Source organism: Sorex araneus, chromosome 11 (assembly GCF_027595985.1).
Source record: "Sorex araneus isolate mSorAra2 chromosome 11, mSorAra2.pri, whole genome shotgun sequence".
NCBI classification, from domain to species: domain Eukaryota; kingdom Metazoa; phylum Chordata; class Mammalia; order Eulipotyphla; family Soricidae; genus Sorex; species Sorex araneus.
The window spans coordinates 58029353-58052345 of record NC_073312.1 but is presented as its reverse complement, the minus strand read 5'-3'; the positions used below and the strand labels follow the sequence as shown (position 1 = coordinate 58052345).

The 22993-nt window shown below is 38.7% G+C and overlaps 1 pseudogene; it reads right to left on the bottom strand.

Annotated features, from left to right (window-relative positions):
* Positions 1-10023: 10023 nt before the first annotated feature.
* On the bottom strand, positions 10024-12904 carry LOC101554467 (ubiquitin thioesterase ZRANB1-like; annotated as a pseudogene).
* Positions 12905-22993: the final 10089 nt, after the last annotated feature.

Below are 22993 nucleotides of genomic sequence, written 5' to 3'. Positions count from 1 at the left end.
AATAGAGCAAAAGCTTTTTGAAAACGTCAATTGCATTGGAGTATTCAGTTTCAGGGACTGAGTCTTTGACCTAGATTGTTTGGAACTAGAGAAAATAACAGATTTGATGGTTGTAATTCATTTATAAAATTGTTTACTGGTATCTTGTAAATGTCTTTTAGAAAAACATTTTGGGGGGCCGGAGCGATAGCACAGCGGGTAGGGCGTTTGCCTTGCACGCGGCCAACCCGGGTTCATTCCCCAGCATCCCATATGGTCCCCCAAGCACCGCCAGGAGTAATTCCTGAGTGTAAAGCCAGGAGTAACCCCTGAGCATCGCTGGGTTGTGACCCAAAAAGAAAAAAAAAAAATTTTGGTTCAATTCATCTCAGGTCATTATACTTCTAGTTATTCATATAACAATTGACAAATATTTGCTTCATATCATCATACTGCTTATTTATTTTAGTTGAAGGCATGAAAATGATGAAAAACATTAATTCAGAATCTGATAATATTTTGAGTAGGAGTTCAGTTAGTGAGATCTATTTTCTCCTCTTATTTTGTTTTGTTTTTGTTTTGAAATCACACCTGGCTATGTTCAGGGCTTACTGCTGTCTCTGCACTCAAGCATAACCCCATGATGCTGACTGTTGGGAGACCATGTTGAGTACCAGGAATCTGAACAGGTACTCGTTATGGACATAAATAGGGTCAGCATTTGCAAGCAAGTAAGTGTCTTACCCCTTCTCTGATGAGTTTTTGCATGTTTAGTGTGTCTTTTCTCAATTCAATAGACACTAAATGAAAAAAGAAAGCTGCAGCTGAAGTGATTGTACAAAAGTTAAGACTTTTGCTTTGAGTGTAATTAACACAGTTAATCCAAGCAATCACAGATGGTGTATAAGTCCCCCTAGGAGTGATCCTTGAGTATAGAGGAGTCAAGAATAAATCCTCAGCATCATTAATGTAGCCCAGTGCCCACGCCCCCGCCCTAAAAATGATGTAGACATTCTTTTTGATCCACTAAAATATCACTGTATCACTGTCATCCCATTGTTCATCAATTTGCTCAAGCGGGCACCAGTAACGTCTCCATTCATCCCAGCCCTAAGATTTTAGCAGCCTCTCCTTACTCGTCTTTCCCAACGACTGAAGGATCTTTTGGGGTTAGGGGAATGAGACAGCTATTGTTACTGTATTTAGTATATCAAATATACCACGGGGAGCTTGCCAGGCAGGATACTCCCAGTAGCTTGCTGGGCTCTCCAAGACGGATTAGAGAATGTATATCAGAGAATACAAGCAAGTTGTTAAAACCAAACACATGTGTGCTATTTTAGGCACATCAGTGGGCTAAACTATAAGATCTTGTGCAGCCACTTTGTGGCCATGCGCTTCTGGGAACTTTGTTTTATATAGTCTCTGGATTTTGGCCATTGATGGAATTACATGGCTCCAGGGGTTGTCAAGCTAATGGGAAATGGGGGGTCTGGGTGGAGTAGGCCCAGTCCCAATCCAAGCAGGCTTGGAGATCTCTGTCCTGTGTTCTGCATGCCTGAGTTCCTCTGCCGGTTCCTTCATGCATGCGGCTTGTTCGAGCATGTGGACAGTAGCCTTGAGCATGGCTGTGGCTGGGTTCTGGAACAACAACAATAAAAAAGCCTAAAAGAAACAAACAAACTCAACTTATTGCCTTTCTTTCCCACACTCTTTCTTGGCCATCTTGTCTTGTAAGATACTGCCATGTCTTCATGCTGAAAGAGCTCAATGGCTCTTCCACTTTATCTTTTTTCCACCTCTGGTCCTCAGTCTAGCAGATTCAGATGCTCTCCTCACTCTCCTGAACTGCCTTTCCAAGGCTGTCTTCTGGCCTCAAAGAGGCCCTCAGCACCATGGACCACTCCTTCCTCTGACCTGCACCCTTCTAGATCCCTTCCCACTAAAATAAACTTAGGAAAAAGAAGAAAAGAAAACCTGGGGTCAGAGAGATAATATAAGGATCATACTTTTGTCTTACTAATGATCAACCCTGGTTCTATTCCTGGCATCACACATTGTCCCTTCAGCCCTTCAGAAGTGATCCTTGAGTAGAGTCAGGAATGTGCCTGAGGACTGCAAGGTGTCACCCCTTCCAAATGAAAGACAGTGAGATGCTATTTGGGAGATGCTATTTCAACCTCCTGTTGAAAAACTCTGAAATTTTCTACTACAACTTTTCAAAATGAAGTAATAATATTTTCTGAATGATTTTTGTAAATTAAACATTTTTTTCCTCCACATTTGACCTTAGTTCTAATTTAGTTCTTCCTATTTGATTTTTCTTCCAATTACCATCCCTTCCCCCTCCTCATCTCCTTCTCCATCCTTCTCCTCTCCGCTTCCCCCTTTACCTTTCCCCGCCACACATACACCCTTTCCTCTTCCATTACGAGATGGATAGGTTCACAGTGGGCTGTCCCCAGGATTTACTCCTAGTCCTGCACATAGGGATCATTCCTGGAAATTTAGGGAACCATATATAGAGCTGTGAATTGAACCAGGTTCAGCTACATGCAAATCAAGCACCTTAGCCCCTTTCTCCATACCTTTCCCATTTGAAAAGTACAGGTATTTTGGTTCCAATTTGTCTATTTTCATTAAAATATGATTTTATTCTTATTAAATAAAGCATAGGCATCTCTCAAAAGGTAATTCTGCCCTTTTAATCAAAAGACCTGCAGTTTGGGGCCAATAATTTGACCTACAGGGGCTGGAGCAATAGCACAGCCGGTAGGGCGTTTGCCTTGCATGCCGTTGACCCGGGTTTGATTCCCAGCATCCCATATGGTCCCCTGAGCACCGCCAGGGGAGATTCTTGAGTGCAGAACCAGGAATAGCCCTGTGCATTGCTGGGTGTGACCCAAAAAGCAAAAAAAAAAAAAAAAAAGAATTTGACCTACAATAGTTAATACATCTTGCATGCTTGATACTCAAGATTCAATCCCATCACACACATGAATGTAAAAATTGAGTGAGTAGACTTTAAATTACATATCAATATTGGGGCAAAAATGCTAAAATATGTAATAAATTATATCTACTAAAGAAAAGAGTAGTTCTTAAATAATTTTGTTTGAAGTTTTCTTTTTATTGTTAAAAATGGTCTATAAGTTTATCTTAATGATCTGAGTCATAGAATTTGATAGCTAAATTTATTGTGATAACCATTTTGCATACATATATTAAATTATTATATTGTGCTTCTTCACAAATCACATGAATCACAAAATCCCATTAATCGTCGATTTCTTGAGCTGGCTGAGTAACCTATCCATTCATCTTTTCCCTGAAATTTTAGAAGTTTCTCTCGACTCGGCCCTCCCAATGGTGTAGCACTGGAGGCTCTTTCAAGGTCAGGGGAATGAAATCCAGCTTGTTACTGGCTTTAGCATATGAATACACCATAGGAAGCTTGCAAGGCTGTCCAATGTGGGCAGGAAACTCTCAGAAGCTTGCCAATTTCTCCCAGAGGTAGAAGTAGGCTACAAGATCTCACTTCTGGGAGCTTGCTTTTAAGTCTCTGGATGTTGGCTGTTGATGGGATTACACACACCTGGGTCGTCTGCCGGTACCTTCATGTGTGAGGCCTGTCCGAACATGTGGAGAGGGGCCTCGGGCATGGCTGTGGCCAGGTTCCAGTGGTCTTTGGCCGTCGGGAGCTCTGCTCGGGGCAGGGAGGGAAGCTGGAGCCCATCCCCTTGACGGGTCCCAGGGAAGACAGCCAGGCATGCGGGCAATTATTATATAAGCTCCTTAAGCTTATATAATATAATATATTAGCTATAGGCCAGTAAAACTAGAAAACTAGAAATAATAACAGATAAATGTACTAGCAAAGGTATAATCAAAGAGGATCAAATAAGAGATATATCTTTGACCAGAATACTCATTTAAATTAGACTTGGTAGAAAGGTGAAGAGAATAAACATGAAAATAAAAATGGAAATATATACATATGTATGTATACATATAAGCATCTCTCTATATACATATACACATATGTATGTACATATATATTTCTATTTATATATGTGTATATAGATACTTATATATCTATGTTTCTATTTTCATGCTTATTCTCTTCATATATAGAGAGAGAAATGTGGAACTAATTGGGAGATAACAGATAGAGTATGCTGTGAGATAAATTTCATAAGGGAAATTAACAGAAAATGAAAAAGATGTGCAATGGATTTGAATTTGTGAGATCTTGTACATTATTCTAATAAATCTGAATTCTCTTTTATAGTTAGTAGAAAATTTGCAGTATATTTAAATCATTTTAATGGCAAAATAAGTTATCTGTTATCAAAATTACTTCATTATAGATTAGAAAATAAATTGCAGGAAGATTTTGTATGATTCTGAGTAGATGCTACTGGAGCAGAGTCTTATGTACAAAATCATAGGTATGTTTACTGTGTAAAGTATGAGTGCAAAAAATCATCAGAAATAGTTTTGCTTGGGCCAGAGAAACAGTATAGTGAGCAGGACATTGCATGCAGCAGAAAGAGGTTTGAGGGGGCTGGAGAGATAGCACAGCAGGTAGGGCGTTTGCCTTGCACTCAACTGACCCGGGTTCGAATCCCAGCATCCAATATGGTCCCCTGAGCACTGCCAGGAGTAATTCCTGAGTGCAGAGCCAGGAGTAACCCCTGTGCACTGCCAGGTGTGACCCAAAAACCAAAAAAAAAAAAAAAAAAGAGGTTTGATCCCTGACACCACATGTAGTCCCCTGAGCACCACCATGATTGGTCCCTGAATCTTGCCAGATGTGACCCCAACAACAACAATAACACCAACAAATTTCCTATATTTAGGAAATATGAAAAGTACAATATTGAGAGAGAGAAAGGGGAGTGGATAACATGATAAAAAATAAACAAGTTCTGAAAAGTACAATCAAACTCATTGTAAAGGCCTTATAAGGACTAGTAAAAAATTTAGAGGACTTTTAAAAACATTTTCTTTTTTTATATTTTTGGATAAGAAACCATGGGAAAGTATTTTCAAGGGAATGACATGATCTGGTTGTGAAAAACTGAGCCATCACAAAGGACGATAGCACAAACTTTGAATGTTGGAAGCCTGTATCACATGGGACCCTGAAGACTGAGATATCCCTGGGCATAGTTTGATGTGTCCCTGAAAAAAAAAAAAACTATGAAATTAGAAACCACCAACTGCTTGCTGTATGGAGGGGAAGCTTGATGAGAAAGCTTGATTAGCTTTTTTGATTAGAAAAAAAACAAAACATTATTGAGTAATAAGTCAAGTAATGATAATATTGCAGTGGAAATATTACAATTATGGGCCAGATAAAGCTGGGGCCCCAAAAATCAAGACACTATTGTTTCTTATTTCCATCATAGATGACCTGCTTCGGATATCACATGGGCAAATATTTCAAGAAAAGTTAGAAACACACAGATATTTTATGTGAAAGCTCTCAACCCTTCTATTTTAAAAGAAACTATATAATGTACAATCACATAATATATGTGTTTATTACGTAGATATAAATATCACTTCTATCACTTGTTGTCCCGTTGATCGAGTGGGCACCAGTAATGTCTCCATTTGTCCCTGTCGCGTGCTAGTGCAGCCCAACGATATTTGCTTGCTCGAAGAACAGGAAGAGCCTCAAATCGTTCATTCAGGGATTTGACGAGGAAATGTGACCATCTAGTTGGTGGGCGGCCATGAGGTCTTCTGACATCCCGTGGAATCCAGTCGGTAACAGCTCTAGTCCAGTGGTCATCTCTGAATTGCATTACATGACCGGCCCATCTGATTTTTGATGCCTTGGCAGACAAGACAGTGTCCCTGATTCTTGACCGTCAACGGAGGTAAGAACTCCGGATTCCTTCTCTCACTTGAGTGAGATGTGATAATCCTAGCATACCTCTTTCTATTCCTCTTTGGGATACCCTAATAGCATTTTCATCCTGTTTGCATAGGGCCCAGGTCTCTGAGGCATATGTTAGTGCAGGAAGAATGGTGGAATCGAAAAGATGTGCCTAGAATTGGAGGTTCTTTGTTCTCTTAAACACTTCTTCAATGCTCTTGAAGGCATTCCACACTGCTCTCTTCCTCCTGTGAAGTTCTGGCACCAAGTCTTTCCTCATGTTGATTTCTTGACCCAGGTACACATAGCTGCTGCATTTGGAGATGTTCGTTCCATTGAGAGCAAATGGAGCTTCAGGGACTAGTTCGTTTTTCATGAACATCGTCTTGTTGAGATTCAGCTGCAATCTGACCTTTCCACACTCGTGGTCGAAGTTGGTCAGCATTTGTGCCACTTGGCTAATGTTTGGTGTTATGAGAACAATGTCATCAGTGAAGCAAAGGTGGTGTAATTGCCGAACGTCTATCTTTACTCCCATTCCTTCCCATTCCAGTTGTCGCATGATGTTCTCAAGGGCAGCACTTAAGAGTTTCGGTGAAATGGTATCACCCTACCAAACCCCTCTCTTTACATCAATGATCACTTCCTTGCAGAATGGTGAGATCCTGGTGGTAAATCCACAGTACAGCTCGTGGAGGATTTTGATATACTGAGTTTGAATGCCCTGTTTGGCCAGGGCTTCGATGAACCCTTCAGTCTCAACAGAATCAAAGACCTTCTTTAAGTCGATGAATATTAGACAGAGCGGCATCTTGAACTCTCGCGAAACTTCAATGAGTTTGGTCACTGTGTAGATATGGTCTATCATGCTGAATCCCCTTCAGAACCCAGCTTGCTCACATGTTTGTCCTTCATCTACTGTTCTGCCTATTCTATTCAGGATGACACGAGTGAACAACTTGTAGACGACAGACAGCAGGCAGATTGGGTGATAGTTGCCAATGTCGTGGATATCTCCCTTTTTGTATAACAGAAGGGTCCTACTGATTTTCCACTGGGACGGAACCTTGCATTCAGACCGGTAGCTTGTGAAGAGTCGAGCCAGTGTATTGATGAGTACTGGTGGCAGATTCTTCAGGTTTTCGGGTCTGACCTTGTCTTAACCAGGTGCTGTACATGTCTTTACCAACAAAATGGCGTGTCAGATTTCAGAAGGGAGGAAGTTGGGAATGACATATCCATCCTGTGGAATTTGGTACGTGAGCAGGTGGACATGGCTGTCAAAGAGATCCGAGTAGAAGTAGTGAATAATCCTCTCCATTGCCTTTCTGGAAGGTGTGATAGATCCATCAGGAAGTCGGAGGGCAGTCAACTTGGTTTTGTAGTTGGCGAAGGACAGGCGAACGTTGCGAATACTTTTCCGGCTTCTGCTGCACTGGCCAACACTGCTGCTCTTCTCTCTTTGAGGTCTTCCTTTATCGCATCTCTGCACAGCTTTGTGAACTTGGACGTTAGCTTATGGTTGCGTGAGGCTCATGCCAAACCATGTTGACGAATGAGCTCGAGAGTTTCGAAGACAGGCGTCTGTTTGTGGCTTTCTCACTCTCGGCATTCGCACAGTCATGGAGGTGCTGAATCGTATTCCTCGTCGATGTTGTCAAGGACGGCATCTTCCCACATTGCTGCAATAGTACCAAAGAGCTCCCAGTTGGTGGTCATTCTGGGAGTTGCCTTCTTAGGCTTAAATTTTGCAGACCTTTCTTTCCGCTCTGTGAAGTAGAATTTTGCACTTTATAACTATATCATTAGCATATCCAATTAAATACCTGTGTGCAGATTTAGTCTCCAGATTTTCTGTCAGTACCCTTAGATGACTGGTCAAGTTTCTTTCATTTGTAAAATGTAGTGTGTTCCGTTTGAAGTAAAGATGGACCCTTGTATTATGTTTTAACCTGAAGATTACTTTGTCAATTATGTGGTATTAATAATTTACTTGAATAAAAATTAAAGCAGTTACAATTTTAATATTTTCTCTCTAACAAACTTCATAGAAAAAAAGTCATACCTTCTCACCCCAAAACTTTTTTATCTCACAGATATAGAATCGGATGGCTTTCTTTTTTCTTTTGGAATATTGTTAACAATGGTTTTTATTTTAAAAATTGAGTTATTAAATTTTTATTGCTTATCATGTCACTATTTATTTCCACATTGTTCACTGTATTCTAAAACATTTTAGAAATTTCTTTTTCAAAAATATTTCTCTCCTGGGGCTGGTGCAATAGTAGAGTCGGTAGGGCATTTGCCTTGCATGTGGCTGACCTGGGTTCGAATCTCAGCATCCCATATGGTCCCCTGAGCACTGCCAGGAGTGATCCCTGAGTGCAATGCCAGGAGTAACCCCTGTGCATCGACGGCTGTGACTTAGAAAGCATATATATATATATATATGTATATATATATACACACGTATGTATATATATATGGATATATATATACCTTGATTAGTATTAGCCAGCAAATGAAATGTAAACTCAATGAATACAAAGATTTGCTCATCTTTGTTCCCAATATATATCAATTGCCCATATTGGTACCTCGTAATATACTAAGAAAAAAACAACAACAAATAACAAACAAGCAAACAACAAATTTAAAGGATTGTTGAACTAATCCTAATACAATATAACAGTACACGCAATAAGAGAAAGAAAATAGAAGTTGTAGCTAAGAGGTTAGGCATTAGAAGAGACAGAATTGAAAAGCATTTTAAAAAAAAAGTTAAGGTTATCACCAATAATACTATTTTTTACAATTGTTACATTTTCAAAGACTGTTTTAATTTCTCTGAACAAATCCAGTACCTTAACTTCAGTAGCATACGTATAAACTTCAAGCTACTCAAGCAAAATGCTTTTCAATATCACACACCTATACTTTTAAAACTAAGGAATACATGAAATGGGAACTTAACTATGCCAATATCTATTTTTTTCCTCATCTTAATCTCCAGCATGTATCCTGATGGCTCAAGTGTAATACATGATCAGTCTGTATTTATTTAACTATGGAGAATTGAAAAGGAATTATTTTGCCTCATAAAACTACTGTTATCACATTCATGTTCTTAATGCTTCAAATACTGGCTAATTTGCTTCCAAATACTGCCTAAATGGACACCATTTCCCCAGTAGTTTAGTTGGTAATTTGTAAGATATAAAGTATAAGTTTTGCTCCAGCAAGTAAGGTATAAAATCACTCAGAGAACAAGTTTGATGGTTTATCTGTAGTCTCTGCGCGACTGGCTTCATGGCGACACGTTTTATTCTGTTGTTGTGGTCTTAGATTTTTCAGGGGCTCTCTCTGTTCGCCCTCCTCCACACATGCTCAAAGGTCTTCTTTCCCGCCAAGATTTAATGTCTGAGTGATAGCACAGAGGGTAGTGCATTTGCCTTGCATGTAACTGACCCTGGTTCGATTTCTCTGCCCTCTCGCAGAGCCAGACAAGCTAATGAGAGTATCTCGCCCACACGGTAGAGCCTGGCAAGCTACCCGTGGAGTATTCAATATGCCAAAACACCACCTCTTGAGTAACGCGATGACAGTGACAGTATTTTATATAGTTAGTTTTTTTTCCTTAAAGATTAGATTTTATTGGGCACAACAGTAACTACATTATTAATAAAATAAACAGCTTATTTATGGTTTTTATTTAGTCTCTAACAAGCTCAAGTGAGACTGCACGGGAAACGGGTCTTTGGGCTGGAAGTAGAGTGACAGGCTCTGCTTGAAAAATATCTCAGAGGAACCAAGAGTCACCGGCCATGTGTTCTGGTAGGTGCCATGCTGAGAAACTTCTCAGGAATATGAAGATGCTGGTTACAACGTTTCCTATCACACAACTTCTTACACAACCACTGAACAGATTTACGATTTGAGAAGTACTGTCTTCATAAAATCCGTTTTTTACAAATGGAGTTCAAACCAGGCCACCTCTTCCCCAGTAGATGCTCATCTCTAGCAGACGGGGTCTGGGAGGCCTCCGGGCCCCTCCTGCCTGGTCTAGTCCCACTCCTGCCGCATGCTCTGCCTGGGAACCCACACAAACTATGGCTCCAAAGAACCCATACCTTGGTCTTCTGGCTCTGGTTGTTTTATTCATCTTCATTGTCTTCATCTTCCTCTCTACTAGACAGGGATGTGCAAGGTTGGATCTGGCAATAGCAGTCAAGGCATTTTTTCACCTTCTCTGTGACCAAGGGGTGATGGCAGCTTTTCTGCATAGCCACCAGCATGTCTCCTTCAGTCAGTCACCCAGTGGTCCAGCCACTCCCCGAGCACCTTTTCTTGCTGTTCCTCATCACCAAGCTCCTGCACTCTCACCATCTATCAGAGGCAGGAGTGTGATGGTGACATCATCATCAGTGTCCAAGTTTATGCCAGCATCTCTGTCTCCGTGGCCCTCTATTTTTCATCGGGGTCAGAGCAAAGAAGTAGCCCCTTGTTTAGCTCAGAGGAATTGGACTTTTCCAAACAAAAACTTCGTTCCCAAAGCAAAGGCAAATAAACATCTTGAAACCGAGTATATCCTAAAATTCTCCCCAAAAACTCCTGTAATCTTTTACTCCGTAAACTGTAATTGGTCTTCTAAGAACATGTGCAAATACTAAAACGAGTGTCTCTTCCAAACTTGCTCCAGGCCGAGTGGAAATAGAGAAAATAAAAGTCTTGCCACTGCTCCTTTCTTAAGGAAACCTTGAACCAAAGCTCTGAAAATACCATGATTCCCAGTTTTTCCAACGTGTGTAAAACCAGTGTGAACGGTCATTCAGGCTATTGTGCAGGGCTTTCCACATGAAGCACCGAATTCTGTCATAAATGCACCAGAGAGCTTTCAGTACTGAGTGAAATAAGCAGTTTCCTGTGTAATGGTTCCAAAGTGCATAGAATAGGCTGTACAAACATGTAGCCAATTTCAAGAACCAGTTTATAGTTGGAGATTTTTCTTTTTTTTTAAAAAATATTTATTTGTTTATTTGTTTATCTATTTATTTATTAATAGATCCCCGTGAGGTATAGTTATAGACTTACAAACTTTCCTGGTTACGTTTCAGTCATCCAATGATCGAGTACCCATCCCTCCACCAGTGCCCATTCTCCACCACCAATGAATCCCAGTATGCCTCCCCGCACCCCAATCCCATCCCTCCCCACCCAGCCCCTCTTCTGTTGCAGGACATTCCCTTTTGCTCTCTCTCTGTCTCTCTCTGTCTCTCTGTCTCTGTCTCTGTCTCTGTCTCTGTCTCTCTCTCTCTCTCTCTCTCTCTCTCCCTCCCCTTTTGGGTGTTGTGGTTTGCAATAGAAATATTAAGAGGCCATCATGTTCAGTCCAAGCACCCTTTACTTGGTGGTCCCTTCTCTACCTGAGCTACCTTTTCCCCCCAGTGTGTGAGGCTGACTTCTAAGCCTTGGAGCAATCCTCCTGGTGCTTATCTCTAATAGTTGTAGATTTTTCTTCTAACTCCTTTTGAACATCTCTATCAAGCACCTCATCAAATAATTTTTCTTGGAGGTAAATCTTCAATAGCTGCTGGTATTATAAATGTTACAAGGTCAGTTAAAAAATAGCAAGCAAAATCCCCCTTTCTTTAACGGAGAGAAGCAGAAATCTCTCACTGGATTTGCTGTCAGTTCAGGACATACCATTGTTGAAATACACTTTGCTATTTGCTGAGTTTCCAGGAGGTTATATCTCAGGTGAGGTTATTCTGAGAGGTGGAGTCTGGCCTGGAACATGGCAGCGATTTTGGGCTATGGAAGTAAGGGACTGCTGGGGCCTTTGCTTGGGTGGGAACCAGGCTAACCTGCCCACTCCAATTTGCCACATCCAGTTAGACTTGCCGGGTCTGAGATTAACTGTGGCTTTTGATCTCTTTTGAGATTTATTTATGGGTCTCTGAAACAAAGCCGGTAGAAGAGCTTACATTGTAGTGCTCAAGTTGTTCATGGGGATGACAGCGGTGCTTCCAGGAGTATAATGATTGTGACAATTATATCAAGTAGATTATTAGATTTTTACCTCTTTAGTTGTCTTTTTCTAGATATATTTAGGTGATGCAAAGTGGAAATTTTTCTTTATTTATTTCTCTTCTAACTTGTGCTTTCGCATATAGAAAAGCACTTAAGTATATTTATGCTTAAGTTTTTGGACTGTATGTCTTTATCTTTTTAAAGAAGTTATATTTTCCCTCTCAGAGAGTCCTGCAAGCTACCGAGAGTATCCCGCCCGCACGGCAGAGCCTGGCAAGCTACCCATGGCATATTTGATATGCCAAAAATAGTAACAAGTCTCACAATGGAGATGTTACTGGTGTCTGCTTGGGCAAATCAATGAACAAAGGGATTACAGTGCTACAGTGCTACTATAGATAAATTATATATACATGTATACATGATAATATTACTTTGACATAATCTGATTGTTTACAAAGTACCTATTAATTAAGATTCTCCTATTAGATCTGTTAAATTTTGTTTCCTTAATTTTATGCCCTAGACTATTCCTTAAAGATTATGTGAGCTATTGTATTGCAGAACATTGTGCTCCCACTCTCTGCCTCTGTCTCTTTCTCTATTTTTGTGTCTGTTTCTGTCTCTCTCTCTCTTTCCATTTACGTGTGTGTATAACATTTATACATGGCATAAACATTTAACATTTATAACATTTATATATGGCAAGGGAGGAATAGGAAGACAGCAAAAGAAAGTGGATGATATTATGCAAATTTCTTAATTTTTCATCAGGAATATGAGAATTATAGAGATTGGCTTCAGATAGTGCCATAGTAATTCTAAAACTTTTCCAAAATTAAAGTGTTTGCAGGGAGATTTTACTTCTTTCCCCATCCAATAAAAAGATTAATCTAATTATCTCCAAATGAAAATATTAAATAGATATTCAGAAATTACTACCACACCATTCGGAACAATGTTCTGCTGACAATTTTTCTCTGTTATTATTACTGATGGAATCATGGTGCTTATATTTCATGCATTAAACAGAACAAGGCATTCTCTTATAGATAGTGCTTATAGTACACTTGTAAATCTTGTAACACATTTTACAAGATTTTTAGAAATAGAAGCAATATGAAGTACAGCAGAGTATAAACTGACAAAATTGGTTGACAGACTCTCGAGGGTGAAATGGGGTTTGTTTAATCTAATATTTTAATATGGACAGGAATAACTATAGATTGAATAATAGCATCTCTGGGTTTTGTTTTTATTGTTTTTGGTGGTTTGCTTCTTTCTTTATTTTTTAACATCTCTGTTTTTTAAGAAGGGCATTTATTGTGGAGGTCTATGTGGAGGTCTCGTTCTGTTCAGCAGGGAGAACCCTTCATGGGGCTGAGAAGGGGACGCAGCCGAATGAACAGACGCAGAGCCCGGAGGAGGGAGAAAAAGCATTTGTTCTATGGCAGTTACAGTATTTATACCTCTCTGCTGGGAGGAGGTGAGTATGCACGCCGAGACCCCCAATAGAAATGCAGGGTGTGGCATGGGTTTTAGCTAGTAATAAACAAATGCTGATAGGTTAGGATCAGTAAAATTAGGAGTGGCAACCTTTGCTAGGTGTGGCATGGGGTTAGCTAGTGATAAACAAATAGTGACAGGATAAGATCAGTAAAGTAAAATGGCTCCCTACAATTTATTTCCTTCTTTTCAGTTAGAATATTAGTGTTTGGTTTTCTAAGTTATGAAGGTAAGTGAGGTATCAAGCTATTCTTTTTTTTTCTTTAATTTTTTATTAGTGAATCACCGTGGGGTACAGTTACAGATTTACAAACTTTTGTGCTTGCATTTCAGTCATACTGTGACCAAGTACCCATCCCTCTACCAGTGCCCATTCTCCTTCTGTGGCAGGGCATTCCCTTTTGTTCTCTCTTTTCTTTTGGTTATTATAGTTTGCACTAGAGGCATTGAGTGGCAATTGTGTTCGACCTATAGTCTACATTCAGTTCCCATCTCCCAAAACAAGCTGGTCCTCCAAATACTCTTTACATGGTGTTCCCTTCTCTATATGAGCTGCCTTTTCCCTCAGCATTTGAGGCCAGCTTCCAAACCATGGAATAAACCTCCTGGTCCTTATCTCTACTACTCTTGGGTGTTAGTCTCCCATTCTATCACTTTATATTCCACTTATGAGTGCAATCTCTCTGTGTCTCTCCCTCTCTTTCTGACTCATTTCACTTGACATGATACTTTCCATGTTGATCCATTTATATGCAAATTTCATGACTTCATCTTTTCTAACAGCTGCATAGTATTCCATTGTGAAGATGTACCAAAGTTTCTTTAATCAATCATCTGCCCTCTGGCCCTCCGTTTTTTCTAGATTTTTCTAGATTTTTGCTATTGTAAACAGTGCTGCAATGAACATATAAGTGCAAGTGTCATTTCTACTATATTCTTTTGTCTCTCCAAGATATATTCCCAAAAGTGGTATAGCTGGGTCAAATGGGAACTTAATTTCTAATTTTTTGAGAATCGACCATACTGTTTTCCAAAAGGACTGAACCAGTCAGCATTCCCACCAGCAGTGAAGGAGGGTTCCTTTCTCCCTACATCTGTGCCAACACCAGTTGGTTTTGTTCTTTTGGGTGTGGGCCAGTCTTTGTGGTATAAGATGATATCTCATTGTTGTTTTGATCTGCATCTCTCTGGTGATTAGTGATGTAGAGCATTTTTTCATGTGCCTTTTGGCCATTTGGTTATCTTCTTTGAGAAAGTTTCTGTTCAAATGAAACTTTCATTTTCTCATGGGGTTGGATATCTTCTTTTTGTAGAGTTCAGCTAGTATCTTTTATATCCTAGATATCAACCCCTTATCTGATAGGTATTGGGTAAATATCCTTTCAAATTCTGTTCACTGTCTTTGTATTTTGGTCACTGTTTCTTTTGAGGTGCAGAAGCTTCTTAGTTTAAGAAAGTCCCATTTGTTAATCTATGTTTTCACTTGCTTGGCCAGTGGCATGTAATCTTTGAAGATAACTTTAGCTTCAATATTGTGGAGGGTTTGAGGCAACAAGTTTTTCTTCAGGAGAGGTCATCTGGAGATAAATTAGAGCCTACTTGACAATGCAAATATGGTCTTCTTTGAATCCAGACTTCCAGTTTTCCCATCATGAAACCAAATAGCTGTCTAATATTCAACTATATGTCTTTTTTAAAATTTGACTATTATAATCTATTCTATTCAACTATATGTCTTTTTTAAAATTTGACTATTATAATCTATTCCAATTCATAGTGATAAGGTCAGAGACTGATTGCTCAGTCAAACCTTTATCAACAAAATTGTATATAACATAAAATGACATTTTAAGCCACTAAGGTGTGGGACGCATTTTTATGTGGTTTTTGGTAGGAAACACATGATCTAAAACATAAAATTTTTAAAATTAAATTAATATATGGAGCACAGTGATAGCACAGTGGGTAGGGCTTTTGCCCGCCGCCAACCTGGGTTTGATTTCTCCATGCTCTCACCTGGCAAGCTATGGAGATTACCGTGCCTGCATGGCAGAGCCTGGCAATCTCCCCGTGGCGTATTCGATATGCCAAAAACAGTAACAACACGTCTCACAATGGAGACGTTACTGGTGTCTACTCAAGCAAATCGATGAACAAGGGGAAGACAGTACTACAGTGCTATCGTGCATATAATATATATATATATATAAAGATACATATATATATATATAGTGACATATAGGAGACATAGGGACCACATCTAGCAGTGCTCTGAGCTTATTCCTAACTCTCTGCTAAGTCAGTTCTGGTGGCTCTGACAGACCATATGCATGGATCAATCACTGCAAAGGATGCACCTTAACCCCTGCATAATCTCTTTGGTTCCTAAGATTCTGTATTTTCAAATATTCTGCTTATTTATAACCTATCTTTTAATTATTACCGTTGCTTGCTCATTAGTTGGTTATATATAGCTGTCAGACCCTAAGACTTTCCTTCAATTTTTTATTCTTTTAAGCACTTTTCTGATAGACAAGAAAGGAGAAATATAATTAATGTGATTGTAATCCTAAAAAACTGAAATTTATCACTGTATCACTGTCATCCTGTTGTTCGTTGATTTACTTGAGCGGGCACCAGTAACGTCTCTTACACTCAGCCCTGAGATTTTAGCAGCATCTCCTTACTCTTCTTTTCCAATGATTGGAGGTTCTTTCAGAGTAGGGGAATGGGACCCATTGTTACTATTTTTGGCATATCGAATATGCCACAGATAGCTTTCCAGGGTCTGCCATGAGGACTCACTGAGAGTTATGTATATATCTGTTACTTTATTTAGAATATGAATATGCCACGGGGAGCTTGCCAGGCTCTCCCATGGGGGCAATAGACTCTAGTAGCTTGTCAGGTTCTCCAAGAGAGAGAACTAGCCTATTAGATGTCACACTTCTGGGAGCTTGGTTTTATAGTCTCTGGATGTTGGCCATTGATGGGATTACATGGTGCCAGGGACAGTCTCTGGGTGTGACTGCCTAGCTACTGGAAAATGGGGGATCCTTTTGGAAGAGGCCCATCAGAGCATCCTTGGAGATCTCGGATCCGGGTCTCGCACACCTGGGTTCCTCGGCTGGCTCCCCCATGCATGAGGCTTGGCCAAACATGTGGAGAGTAGCCCTGAGCATGGCCGTGGCTCAGGGCCATGGCTTTATAAATTTATAAATATAACTAAAATTGAATGTGCTGTGTAAGTTTACAATATTTTAAAATTAATTGAAAAGCACAGGCAATTCTGATTAGAAACATATATTATTCAAAATAATTGTTAGAGACATGCTATAGAGAATAAACTGAAATATTTATAATACTTTCTTCCTGACAATTATGTAAAAAAAGAGAAAAAAGCAAGAGTCTATTAGAACTCTATATGCAATTTGAAATCTGTGAATATCATTAAACTCAAACTAACATGACCATTTAAATTATTCATACATCATTACTTTTTATGTAGTTAATCACTTCCTTGGAATTTCCAAGGTGGTTAGAACTCTAAGATACTCATCACACTAAAATTTTCAAATCTTAGGACCATTTCATACTGAGAGGGTAGACTCTATTATAAAATCATTTATCACCTTAAAAGAAATAATCGTCTCTGAGCCACATTATTTTCAAACCTAGGAAATAAAAAAAATTCATTTAAGACTTTCTTGTATTTGAAATTACATTTCCGTTTTTAGTCAGCTCTTGTCTTTAGGTTTTGGACATTTCAAGCCAATATTTCAGTTTGAGTTATCTCCAAAAAATTACCAGTGTGTTTTACATTTTTAGTTCAAATCTAAATTTTATTTAAACAAAAACAATAGCCTACATTACAAAATCCATTCCTGCATTTACAAATAAAAATACAAGGAAATTTACCTAAGTTATTGGTAGAGTCTCCAGTTGTTTGTATGCTCTTTTAATAATCATTATGTCTTAATTTTTTTGTTTTGTTTTGTTTTTGTACCACACTCAGGGATACTCAGAGCTTACTTCCAGTCTGTATTTATTAATCACCTCTGGAGGTGCTTGGGGAATCAATTGGGATATAGGGGATTTAACCTAGGTTGGTCACATGCAAAGCAAGCACTTTACCCTCTATGCTCTAGTCCCCAATGATGTGAACATACAGGACGCTAATTATAAAATTCAGAATTAAAAAATGAAATTTTAATTTTTGTTGAATAAAATTTTTCTTTTTCCTGTTATAACTATTTTATTTTATGTTTTTGTTAGCTATTGACAACAATATAAATTTATGAATTGAGTTAAGCTCTGACTATAGAATACATAGAGTAAAATATTTTAATACAGTTCACTAGTTTCTTTGATAGTAATCTCCCAATTTCCTTTGCTGCTTATATTGTAGGAAAACTAGTTCGTGAAAGAATAACTGCTCTTATCATGTTTTTATTAAATGCTTTTTTAAAAATGACTACTTTACCAGGCTAAAGAAAAAATTCTTTTAAAACACATGACTTATATGGTTAAAGATTTGTTATACTGGGAAAAAGTAAACCTATATGTAGAGGCAAAATTCATTATCTAATTCTCTCATAAAGTCTATAGTACATACAAAGAACAAACTAAGAGAGTGGAAGAGAACATGGAGTGGGGAGAGGTGGGTATAGAAAAATGAAAGAGGGAGAGAAAGAAAAGAAAATGAAAGAAGAAAGATAAGGAGGAGATTATGTATGGAAGATAAAATAGTGGGAAGGATTTTAGAGAAGGAAAGGACATAGGGTGAATAGCAACTAAAGGAGAAAAATCTCAAAAACTCAGAGTAAAACATATAGTTTGCACAAAATTCTTTTTGTCTGCATACTAGCCTTTTTTGTTTTTTTTCTTTAGTCAATTCATGGTCTTAATCATGCACTTGGGTGTTATCTACTTAAATAAAGTCTCGTTTTCATCTTCTCAGCCCAAGTATAGCAGAATTTAAGAAATATAAATTTTGGTGCAAAACGTATAAAATGATATGGTCAATGCTAAAGTTATCCTAAGAATGTTAGATATATAATATTTGTGGATATTACAGTTATTTAATTTTTATCTTAATTTTTATGTTAAGATTGTTATGGTTCATCCAGAATGTATCACATTTTATTAATGGTCTCATGTAGGATTACATAGCCTCAGGTAGTTTAGATTTATTGGGTTACTCCCATTACATTGCTCCCACTCCTCTTTGTTTATTTGTAGCTTCTTTCTTAGTGTTCTGTTGACTTGTAAATATTGTTTTTCTCTTCCCCTTGAGTCCTTTTCATAGTTTATTCAGAACAATGTCCTTTTTGTATGGACACAGGAAGACTTAGCAAATGCTATGCTTTTGTAACCTGGGAGTCATTTGACTCTACATGATATTTTCCTCCTGGGCATCTGTTCTCTCCACCTAAGCTCAGCTGCCCTTACTTCCTAGCACCCCCAAAAGCAGTGTCCCGACGAGGGACGAGACGGACCCAGGGCAAGCGGTGAGTTGTGTGCTACCCTGGCATAGAGATGGGCTTGGCCAAAGTGCCTAATGCTTAACTATAAATTAAGAGCTTGATCATGTTCAAATGTTGTCATGATCCAAACAGTGATAAATAGATTTGGACCCTGCTAAGGTTAGGAATGGTTAATCTGGCCTGAGTGCTGTAGTCTGAGTCTGTGGCAAGATGTTGCCAGGAGAGCTGCCTTGCAAGCCTCAATGTATCTCTTGCTAAGTCCATACAAAAATAACAAGTATTAAGATATTAATGAGTGCTTGGACTAAGGAAAGGAGAAAAACACCTTATGAGTCAGGAAAGGCTTTGGAATGCCCTGCCCTCAGGAAGGGCTTTCTTATGATGATTTTGCTACCTGGCTGTATGTAGCCTAGGGGCAAGGGGGGAGAGAGAAAGAGGGAGGAGACAGACAAGACCCGGAGATGCTGCAGTAGATAGAGAGAAAGGACAAAGCAAGAAGTATGGGAGATGGGAAAAATGAAAGATTGAATAAAAGGTAACTAATCAGCAACCAGCTTGTTCCTCATTCTTCCTTGCCTGTCCTTGGCCAGCGGCCATCCCTATCCAGCCCATACACAGTGGTTCCAAAGCACTGAATGCGGGCGGTGAGACCTAGCCGCCCGGAGGGCCCGTGAGTGCACACTCCTGTTTGGAGTGCTTTAGTTTTTCACAGTCTCAAACACCTAGTCTTGATTTTAGAAGTCTTCATGATTTCTCCAAAATAATATCATATTTATCAGTTATGCGCATGGTTATCAACATATGTATATATGTGTGTTTACGGGGTACATATTGCTATATATTGATATATATAGCACGTATCAGTATATGATTGCTATGTTTTAAACCAATATCAAAGTAATAATTTGTGTTTAAGAATATCTCTTTTTGATATATTTACTTTTCTTTGATTTTCTTATAATTAAAGATAAATTAAGTAGTTATTCTAAATATAAAACCTAAGACTTTCCGTGATGATTCTAGCTGAGAGATAGATTATCTTACCATGTAAGAAAAATGTAAACTAAATGTCCACAGGAGAAAGATACAAAACATGACTGTTGGAAGACAGTAATTCCAAGTAATTGATGCATGATGAAGGTATGTTATGCTTCATGAAGTAGATATTTTGGTTACATAAAATCTGCCCATAGCTCTAGTGTATCTTAACTACTTGTTTGAGGGAGGAAGGAAAAGAGACAGCACAATCATCTTAAAATGCTTGTCTTTCACGCAGCTCTTCCTAGTTCTAATCCTCTCTTATCCCCTTCCACCACCATTGACCCCAGTCCTGCCTTCACTGCTTAAGGTCCCTGAAAACTCCCAGGAATGATCCCTAAGCTCAGAGTGAGGAGTGAGCCCCGAGGCTTTCTTGTGGCAGGAATGCACAGGAGTGTGCAGTGTGGTAATAGGAGGCAATGTGATGAGAGGGAAAAGGGAGCAGGTTCCCAAGGAGTTTCCCAGGCAAGCACCAGCCAACCATCCAGCAGGAAGGGATGCTCTTGTTCACTACAATGATACTCCTTGCTTCTGAAACCACACTTGCCAGAGAGCTTATAAAAGTTTCCAGGGACTAGGAATGCTCTGAGACTATGTCAACACACCTATAAAGCTGCTTCCTGAGAAAGACCTGGTGCCTTTGTCTTTTGTCTGAGTTTCCTAGAACTCACAATAAGTTGTGACCCAAAGAGTTCCCCATTTTTATTATTTTATTTAAATGTATCCATAATGCATTAAGGTAAATGCACCTTGGACTGTAATATATATATACATATCATACATATGTACATATTAGAAATTTCATACCCTTAATCATTAAAATCATGATAACCTATGTTTTCTGTATGTAAAAATGAAATAGACAAATCAGTCTCATTCTAATGAGGTACTATTATATGGTATAGACATTGACAAAATATAGATAATTTATTCCAGGAACATTAACAGATTATGCAGAAAAGTAATTAGAAGAGAAAAATGCTGTGTATCCTTCTTACCTAAAAGCATATATAATCTTATATCTGTCTAAGTCAATAGATTTTATTCATTCATTCACTATTTAAAAAAATACCTGGGGGTGGAATGATAGTACAGCATGTAGGGCATTTGCCTTGTACATGGCAGACCTGGGTTCGATGCCAGGCATCCCATGTGGTCCCCGAACCACCACCAGGAGTGATTCCTGAGTGCAGAACCAGAAGTAAATCCTGAGCATTGCTGGGTGTGACCCAAAAAGGGGGAAAATATGAAAATTGTGAAAACAACACTTTACAGCAGCAAGAAAATTTGGATTTTTTTTTAAAAAAAAAACTGAGGAATCAGTGAGGACCATATCTCATTATTCCAATGGCTATAGTCTTTTGGTGATCTAGACTGTCTTTTTATTCAGTAGTGATCAGGATAACGGTTTACATCAAGACAGGACTGGTCACATAAAGGTTTTTTACATAATCAAAGTGAAGATACTGAGAATTTTTATTGGAACTGAGATAAAGGATCTGCAGAAAAGATAAATGCATTAAACATGAGAGTCTTTAAAAGGGTAATTATGAGAGAGGCTATAATTGAGCAAACCAGGAGAAGAGCAATGAGGACTACTGTGGTTATCAATATCAATTATGCTCGATTCCATTTAAAAGAGAAACAAATATTTATTTATTGTTTTTTTTTTGGGGGGGTGACATCTGGTTCTGCACTCAGGAATTACTTCTCGTAAGTCTTAGAGGAGATATAGCACAGGGGGTAGGACATTTGCCTTGCACGCAGCCAACCCGGGTTCGATTTCTCCGTCCCTCTCCCAGAGCCTGGCAAGCTACTGAGAGTATCCCGCCTGCATGGCAGAGCCTGGTAGGATATCCGTGGCGTATTCAATATGCCAAAAACAGTAACAACAAGTCTCACAATGGAGACGTTACTGGTGCCTGCTCGACAAATCGATGAACAACGGGACAACAGTGCTACAGTGCAGGTCTTAGAGGAATATGTGGGATGCTGGGGACTGAACCCAGGTCAGCCTTGTGCCAGATAAGCACCCTAATTATTTGTTATGGTATCACTCCAGCCCTTGAAACCAATCTTTATGATGAAGGGCCAAAGTATATTTTAAGAAGATATGGATGTTACCAAAAAAATTTGAAGCTGTTGACTTTGGAAGCAGTTCACAGACAATACCCATAGATAAAATGCGTGTAAACAGGATATCAGACTTGGACAGATGGCAATAAAATAAATCAGTTTTAGAAGTATCACAATCAGTAACCTGATGTGTCACTTATAATTCATACCCTAGGGCTCTGAATATCTTGAACAGAGGGTAACCATAACCATAGTTTATCTTATTTAATACTATTTGCGAAAGTTGTAATGACATAATTTTGTAATTGAAAAATAGGTTTGGGTTTGATGATCATTAGGGGGAGCTCAAGCACTTTTAATACTGCTTTGGTTATATCCTGATCAGAAATATTGCTACAGTTTTAGAGGAGAAAAGATACTTCAATACACAAAGTTAGCATTTTATAAAAATTGACTGCACATCAGTAACTCAAATGTGTCTGAAGTGTTTGTGAGCTAGGCCTTAGCATTTTTTCAAACAGCTTGTTGCACCTACTTTTTTTTTTCTGTAGTATGTAACGGTCAAGTAAATACCCTGATATTATTAAATGTACTACTTTTCTCTCAAAATACCTTGGAATTTTAAAATATATAAATCAGACATATATCGAATGTCATCACTATATCTCCTTCAGGATAAAGGTGAAACATTATAGAGTGAATGGTGAAAATATCTTTACATTGTTCTATTGCTTTGGTCTAAAACTTTCTATAGATCTGAGTAGCATCCATTATTTGCCCACACAAATAGCCAAAGTATGGCATTGACATACTTGTCTTTTTTTTTTTTTCGTCACTGAAATTCTCTAAGAACATATACTACAGTGATAGGAAACATGAGTCTTTAGTTCTTTAATATCTGCAGGCAAAAATATTGATTTCCATTTGGGTATCTGCCAGTCTCCAATAGTGTAATTGTGTATGGAGGAAATCATGCCCTGCTTGAGAG